Source organism: Manacus vitellinus, unplaced genomic scaffold, assembly GCF_001715985.3.
Source record: "Manacus vitellinus isolate BGI_N305 unplaced genomic scaffold, ASM171598v3 scaffold_5_pilon, whole genome shotgun sequence".
Lineage (NCBI taxonomy): Eukaryota > Metazoa > Chordata > Aves > Passeriformes > Pipridae > Manacus > Manacus vitellinus.
The window spans coordinates 32,571,496-32,580,507 of NW_021940682.1; positions in this window are offsets into that span (position 1 = coordinate 32,571,496).

Consider the following 9,012-nt stretch of genomic DNA (forward strand, 5'->3'; position numbering starts at 1 on the left):
TGGTCACCTGTCTCTCTCCCACTCCCAGGAAAGTTCTCTGATTTTTTTACCCTGTTTGGCCGTTCCCAGAGCCCAGCCCTCCTCAGTCAATGAATAGGGTCCAAATTCATACTTTCTTATGGATCTCTTTCAGGGCCTACTGCTTCCCATGAGATGTGATCCAAATAATGATGGTTGAGTACAAAGGAAATCTCTATCAGATGAATGTATGTCTTTTTGTACGAATACATACATGTCTATTATCAGAAAAGTCCAAACCACCCTTTCTCCACCTTCAGCCCCTCCATATCTTAGGAGGACATGCTTTAGCTGTTTCTAAAAACAATTATTTGACATTATTGTGACCCTCCTAATCTTTTCTCTGTTCTTTACTCTATTTTGTCACACTCACCTGCATCCTGAGTTTATGAAACTTATTAGCACCCTGTGAGCTCCTATCAAATATTGGTTGCTTATTCAGTTGAACTGACATTGTAATGCTCTGTCTCTTTCATCTTTTGTGGTATCCACTCACATAAGAAATACTGAGTCTAACATATCAGTGTGGGAGTTCTAGTTCTTGTCTGGTTCTTTCTTACCTGTAGCTAATCTGTTTAATCTTCAGAGGAAAGTGTGTGGGTTTTGTTCCTTTTTACTGTTATTGTTTTCTTCCTTGTAGTTATTCTCAGTTTGTCTCTGTTTGAGCTAGAAGAGACCTTCTGTACCTCTTCAGCCACAAGAATATGCAAACACATGTATAACAAATTCAGCATCAAAGTAGCTTTTGCTATTCTGACATACCAGCATGAGCACTGTTACTGTTTTTCACCTCCAAGAAGGAGTGAGAGGGAATAGATGGTCTGGAGTTTAAAAGTGTCTGACTGAGAGTTAGCCCAAGAAGAAAGATAATTTTCTGCAGCAGAATTTATTAATTTATTAATTTATACTTAGTACTTGGAGTACACACTCAAGTTAAATCATTAAATACAATTGTTGAACAGGAAATACTAGCTTTCTTGTGCTTGAGAAGGCTGTGGTGAGAGGAAAGTCTGCAACAAAATTCAGGAGAAAAAGTCCCAGGCAGTATGACCATCTGATAGCCTGGTTTTGTATCACCACACCTGTCTCCGAGTGCCAGAGGCAAGCCAAATTGTCTTTTCACCAGACACACAATTTTAAGAATTACTGAGCTGTATGGACAGAAATTCACCTCTGGGCTGAGTGGCAAAGCACCTGCCAGAAGCACTGCATGCATTTCACCTCCAGCCCCCACCCACCTTTGGCTTGTAGGGTGGCTAAACCAACAGAAAACCAAATCATAGACCTCATGAAATGGAGGGTAACTGCTACATAGCTCACAGCTAGTATTGCTCAAAGGAACCATGGATTCCCTGAATGTGTCTAATATATAGCATTACATACCTGCTCTTGCTGGAACCCTTGCAAGCAGAGATGGTCTAGCTGACTGTAACAATTCTGAGGTGAACAAACTTCTAATAAGAAGAGGAATGAATCCCACTGTGATCTTACTCAGTTGTGGTCAAAGCTAAGCAATGAGCACAGTTTGCAGCAAAGGAGTAAAGACTTCAAATGCAACACATTAAAGCATCACTGAAACAATCTTATTTAGGTGCTCTTTGGTGCAGCTGTTTGTAGAAACAAAGGCACTGAATTAGTCATAGGGCTATTGAACAAGTTGTCTGGCTGACTCATAAAAGCAAAGAGACAACAAAGTAATTAAAAATACAGGCAACAACAACCACTTTATGGTTACTTTTCCAATATAGTAAAGAAAACAGTAGAGAGGAGTGGCTAATGTCAAGTCAAGGGTGATTATTATTACAAGGACATGGAGGCTGTGTCGCCTAATAACAGATAATGTTTTACAGGAAAAAATTCATGTTCATATTCTTTAAAAATCTGATTATAAAATAATATATTAAAAGGGTAATTAAAAATTGCTTAGACACATCTGTATTGCAAACACAGAAAGGCAGGGCAATCAAACATCATGGAAACAGGTTCTCTTAGCTGAAGAATGAGAAGACAAATGTGGCTGGAGTTAAATGGGTTTTAATTTAAAGTGCTTGTGAGTGTTCACCTCACAGCTGTGATCGCCTTTAATGCTCAGGTGAATAACCATTTCCAGAGCCAAGGGGTAAATCAACACAGATTCAGAGGCTGCCACTAAGGATGGGGGGTTGTGTGTGTGTGTGTGTGTGTGTATAGTGATATAGCATCCACATTGCTACCTCAGGACAGGCTGAATTCATTGAATGTTTCCATCTAGCTCCTCAAACCTTCGTCTTCTGCCCCCACCTGTTTTCCAGGGGAGATAACATTTTTCCATAAGTGGAGACCTATATGTATTGATTTATCCATGTTTGATATCTTACACTAACAAAGGGATTTAGTATGTAATTTCATTAATTCTGTATTTTGTAGGCTGTTTTGCTTTACTCATTTGCTATTAAGATGGAACAGTATGTATGACTTCAGGTGGAAATGACTCATGTTCATATTCTTCAGCAATTGTCCCTGCAGTGTTAATGATGCCATCCTATATTAAACCTATTTGCTGAGCAAACAGGATTCCCAAGAGATGGCAAACTGAACTGCAGAGGCTACAGGAATAATTTCACTACTTCTGCAGAATTTTTGAATTTATTAATTTACATTTTATAAAGGCTAAATTTTGTGCCAGACCTTACCTAGAAAGGTAAAACATTTACTTTTGTTTAAGATGGAATTTGGAGATTCCCAGCTGTAACCCTGTGTTACAATGTTTCATTGAGATCATTTTTGGGAAGGACAAGAATAAAAAGGGAACTCGTTTCTTACTTTTTGTTTCAAGATGCTTATGCATTCAGGTTAGATATTTGATATTTCGCTCATATTCCTCTCAAGACAAGGGAGATAAGGTAGTTACCCTAAAGTGAAGAGAACAAGGCTGCAAGATCGTTTACAAGAGAAATTCATAGGTACAATGAGAACTTTGGGAGATTTGCATTTCATTTCTCCACTTCCCTGCTAATACAAAAGTTGTAGAAAATACCCCAGATTTACTAAATCGGTTATTTCTGTTGGCTAGAAAATGTCTATTTGGTTTTGGAGTCTGGAGGCAAATGGGCTGACCTTGTGTTCTCCACTTTTAGACACAGGACGTTTCAGCTAGAAGCTGTTAAATCTTTTGGTATTTTGCCTCTGCCTTATGCTGTTGGGAAACATGATCAGGGTGTGCCATATGAGGCTAACCAATTTCCCCACAGCAGAGGCTACAGTTCTGTGAGAGGGTTTTATGCTACAAAAAGTGTCTAGTGAAACCACAGGCTGCTCCTGAGTCTTGTGTATACAATAAGCTGTGGCCTCAAAGCAGGCCAGTACTGACTTTGTATTATCAGCACAACTGCCTCAAGTAAGTGAACTCTTTATCCAGGGAGTTGTTATCAAAAAGGTCAAGACAATATATAAAAATTGGTAGGTCCAGTAGGTCTCACCAGTTTGTGTACCTGCGTTTGTTTCATTAGCTTTTGACTGAAACATGGTAGCACCAAGTTTAGGATACCAATTTGAAGCAGACATGTGGTCCTGTAAGACTTTTATCCCAAAAGTAAAAACACTATTTGTAGATAATTTGTACCAAGCCAGCAGATGTGTAGCTGAGTGAGGAAACTGCTCTCCATCATACTGCTAGAAACTGGATACTGCTGGGTTCTAAGACAACCTGGATATTTTCTTAAAAATATTTTCTTAAAAATTATGTATAACCATGATACAGTTCAATGTGTGAAGCAGCAGTAAAATGGCCTCAGGATAGAAGACATCTCTACTGCACACAGAAGATGATAAGATGAGAGGGAGGGTAAAAGGCCACGCCAATGCATACAGGTAGATTTTGGCACAAAGGAGAAAGGGAAATCTGATGAGGGATGCGATGAGAATGGCAACCTGGTTAATGTGGCACATGGAGAATGCTTAGATTGAAACATCTCGAAGCAACATAAACAGTAAGATGCATTGCTGAAGGCCAGAAAAAGGGTGCTGGAGCAGAATAAGAATGAAAATGAAGAGACAGCTAAAATCTGGCTTTTAATTTATAGCTGATGGATGTATCGGATTTGCATGGCAAGGTTTTGGTAGCCAGGGGCAACAGGGGTGGCTTCTGTGAGAAGCTGCTGGAAGTTTCCAGGACGGACCGGTCACTGTCCAAGGCTGAGCCAACCAGGAATGATGGTAATGTCTCTGTGATAACGTATTTAAAAATAGGTGAAAAAAAGTTATTGGGCAGTTGAAATTGCAGCCAGAAAAGCTGAAATTGCAGCTAGAGAAGAGTGGAGTGAGAATGTGTGAACTACTCTGCAGACACCAAGGTCAGTGGAGAAGGAGGAGGAGGTGCTCTAGGGGCTGGAGCTGAGGTTCCCCTGAATCCTGTGGTCCCCCTGCAGCTTATGGAGGAGATCCACGCCAGAGCAGGTGGATGCCCAAAGGAGGCTGTGATCCCATGGGATTCCCATGCTGGAGCAGGGTCCAAGCAGGGACCTGTTGACCTGTGGAGGGAGAGCCCACCCCACACTGGACCAGGTTTTCTGGTAGGACTTGTGTTCCTGTGAGGGACTTATGCTGGAGCAGCCTGTGCCTAAAGGACTGCACCCTGTGGAAAAGTGACACATGTTGCAGCAGTTTGTGAAGAACTTTGTGTTGCCTGTGGGATGGACTCACGCTGGGGAAGTTCACGGAGGACTGTCTCCTGTGGGAGGCACCTCATGCTGGAGCAGAGGGGAAGGACCCCTCCCCCTGAATAGTGGCAGGAACAACCTCTAAAGAACTGACTGTAACCCCCATTCCCATCTCTCTGCACCACTGGGGTAGGAGGTAGAACTTGGAAAGGAGGGAAGGGGTGACAGGAACATGTTTTTAAGGTTTATTTTACTTCTCATTCTCCTGCTCTGATTCTGTTAAATTTAATTAATATCTCTACTTCTAGTCTGTTTTGCCTATGATGGTGATTGGTGAGTGATCTCTCCAGGTCCTTCCTTATGTCAACCCATAAACTCTTTGTTATATTTTCTCTCCTCTATTCAGTTGCAGAGGGGAGTGATAGAGTGGCTTTAGCAAGTACCTGGCATCCAGCCAGGGTCAACTCACTACAATGGAAATAGTGTCGTGTTTAGTGGCAGTGTATTTGTGCATTCTGTAGAACTTGCAAGGTTCAGTGACAACTGGGATATGAGGAGTCATAGACAGTTGACTCGAAAGAGATACCTGACTTGTAGTTCTGAGGAAAGGTTGCTAGCCTGGATCTAGAAGGAAGTATGACTCCATTTGACCATACTGAACTGAAGTTGGTGTTAGTCATTCAGAGAGAGCACAGCAACAAGTTGTGAAGTGCAGTGGAAGATCCTCAGCCTAAACAAACAGATGATGCTTCGGTTAGGGCAAGGGAAGTATCACAAAAGTCAAGATACTGAGACAAAAAATGGCAGTTAACTGTTGCATGTATCAATATACTGATTATGAGTCTGGCCAGGGTGAAGTTAGGAAAGACTGAGAACACTAATGCAGTGGAATACAAGAAGAAAAAGATATATCTATAATTTGGAAAGGTGGATATTTTAAAAGCAAACCGGTGGTTGTATATGTGGATAGGATTATCTCTTTTCATGATGAACTGAGGCCAAGTTTATTAACCCCTGAATGTAACTGATATAGCATGAAACAACATGAAAAGTATGACTAAAGAAATATCAGATCAAGAGAATCTAAGAATTGATTATAAGCATCAGCTGAGGTGAGTGAAAATGAAAGCTAAATCAGGAAGAATAAAGTAATTGAAATTCAGAACAGGTGAAGTCAGATTTCATATGTATTAATTCCCCATAAAGGTCAGTCTGAAATTGCACATTTAACCTGTGGTACAAGGACTTGACCTTGGACTAAGTTCTTCTAAATTGTAGTTGTACATGCAAACTACAGAGCTGTACTTTCCAATTAAATGCCAAGTACTAAACTGTATTTAGTGGAAGGTTTTGATGTGGTATGAAACCATTTGTGCATTTCTTTGAGACTTGAGAAAGTGGAATGCAAATCACATATGCACTCCAGACTTCACTAAGTACTTTTTACATTTGTGTACCGAATGCTGGAAAAGGGACCACTGAACTCTTCCCTATATGGTGTTCTATGGTCTCCACTGACTTTTGGGGGCCAATGGACAGCTATCAGCTCTCACTCCTGCTTACAGACCACTCTGCCACTCTGCTTCTACTTCACCTGCTGAGGCCAGGACCCCCTGGCCTCATGTATGTACATGACATACTGTCATGTACAGTATGACCTTCTGAAAGTACTCTAACCTAGTTTATCACTGAGTTTGTTAGAAATGCCTCCTCCCTCCTCCCCAGTAAAAATAATAGTCTTCAAGTTAATTATATACTGAGAAGTCACACACTGTGATAAGGAAAGCAAAGAGTCTGCAGCTGAGGCAGACCTTGGAGACAGATCTATCCTCACCCAAGCCAGGTTACAACTTTGGCTTTACTCCATTACTGTTACTGGAACACAGCACAGTCAGGAATTTTGAAATCACATCCAAAAATCTCCCACTTGCAGAGTCTGGGATGAGTCTGGGCTACCCATATATGCCCATATGTGCATGGATATTTGCATGATGACTTTGTCTTTGGGATTTTAGCCCTACAGCTATGCTATATAAGGCTCCTACCATAAAAATCTCTTTGTTGCATATGGTTTCTGTGACACTGCAGTGAAGAAACCCACTTTCTTGGGAAGCTTTTTCCCCTGTGCACGAGGAGGGCAGTTGCTGTGGGAACTGCACTGCCAAATCCATGTGACTAAATTGAAAGCACTATGGCACCAATTAACACCAAGCCTTTGGGTACACCCCTTTATGAATCTGTTCCCCACAACATGCAAATATAACATCAGGAATCAAGATAGCGAGCTCTTCTGTGGTTTCCCATACAGCTAGGATGCAGAAAATGGCTATGAAAAGGTGTGCACTCCAGGTCATATGGAAGGGAAAAGCTTGCAGTGCTATGCACCAGGGAGAAGAGCTGCAGGGATGTCTCACAGTCACCTCATCCTGGCACAGCTGCACACCATATGCTACCCTTTATGGCAAAGAGCCCTTTGCTGACTGATCTAACCCAGGGCATGGGACACTGAGATGTCATACCTAGCAGCTGGGAACTCCTGGGAGATGATGAAGTAATTTGTCACTGAACAAATTCAAAACATAGGCCCATACTAGTAATTGTGAAAAAAATTAACTCTACCTCAGCCAAAACCAGCACACATGGTCACAGCCTCTACACTAGCTCCAACGAGGGTGCATAAAGCCCCCCCCCCATCCCAGAACTGGGTCAGCCCCTGGCACACATCTGGGAAGAGTATGAGCATGGCTGGCATGGTGCAAGTGTGATGGTTATATGCCACTCAGCTCTGCATATCTACTCCCACCCCTCACTGTCTCACATTGCTGATCTCGCTGTATGTGGGATGTGTAAATAGATTGTTTTCAAAAGGTCAGGTTGGAAAGATATCTAAAACATGAGCAAATACATGCAAGTAGTTTTTCTTGCTTCTTGAAAGCCTGTTCGAAAGGTCACCAGTGCCTTCACCACACAAATTTCTGCTATCCTAGTCCAGAACACACCACCCTTTCAAGAAAACGTGCAGCGTTCCCTAATACTTTTTCACTGCAGAAGCAACTTCCTCCAAGCAAAAGCAAACTGTTCAGCAGAGATGTGGAACTATACAGCACCATGCAGCTTGTTTCTACACCTACCTATGCAATTCCAAGGTAAAGCTCCCACACGTGATTATTGAACGAGCACACACCACACGGTTTGTCCAAGCACGGCACAAATGGTGGATCCTCAAATCCCTTTACATCAGCCAGCCTGAGCACAGAGTCAAGGCAGCGGTATCTGGATTCAGCCTTCCAGGCAGGCAAAGTGCTCGGCTAGCCCAGTGACTGCGAGGTTCAGTAGTCTCTGCCTCCCTCCTGGATCAGCACAGTGCCTGATCGTGAAAGATCAACTTGAGGAAAGCGTGTCATCTGAGAAAAAAAGATTTTGCACATTTCCTGGTGTCTGTAGTCAATGGAGAGCAAAGAGTTGAACAAACTGAATCCTCCTCTCTTCTGGATGGTGAAAACGGGGACATAGGAAAGAATTTCACAAATATGGATGCTGCTAGTTCTGATCACCTCCTTTTTTCCCTTGGAAAGGAGAAAACCCATAATTTTCATTACCAGCATTATTCATTGTATGTGCCTCACTAAGAAATCTCTAGTCACAGTTGAAGCCTTACAGAATAAGTTTCAGCTATATATACTGCTTAATACTTATAGGTACCTTACACTACATATACTTAATGGCACTCATCACTTCATTTAAGTCATGTTGGCCCTGGGGACCATGCCTCTAGGAGCTGCACACGTTAATGTGAGATAACAAGTAAGAAACCACGATGTTCTTGTTCTTATGCACAGCTTAGAATGTTACATAGAGTAAAACAGATCTTTTGCAAGCTCCTAGACTGTTCACTAGAAATATCCCCATCCATAAGTCCCTGCAGAGTGTCAAGGTTTATTGTGACAGAGGACAATGTCTTAAAATTATTATTTGCAATAGGCTTTTCCTGTGCCTGTCACAAGTTGTAGTATGACAGCAGTCAGTCCAGATACTGTTATGAAAAAACAAACAAAATAAATAAAATAAAATAATATTTCTCATTTGTTAGAACATGCTTGCTTAGTTTCATTTTATATTTCTAGCCCACAGAAGGCTTACAGGAAATTTCAACTGGTAAAATGTAAATTTACCGTAATTGTCTAGTAGTACCAGATGCAGCTGACCACAAGTTATGTGCTTCAGAAAAAAAAAAGGTGTTCGTACTAGCAGGGTAATAAATGACAGGAAACAAAATTGCCTGATGCTAGCACAGGTTTTTGAGCCTGTGACTCTCAGAAAAAAATGTATACCATACCTCCAAAGAACACCATTCATT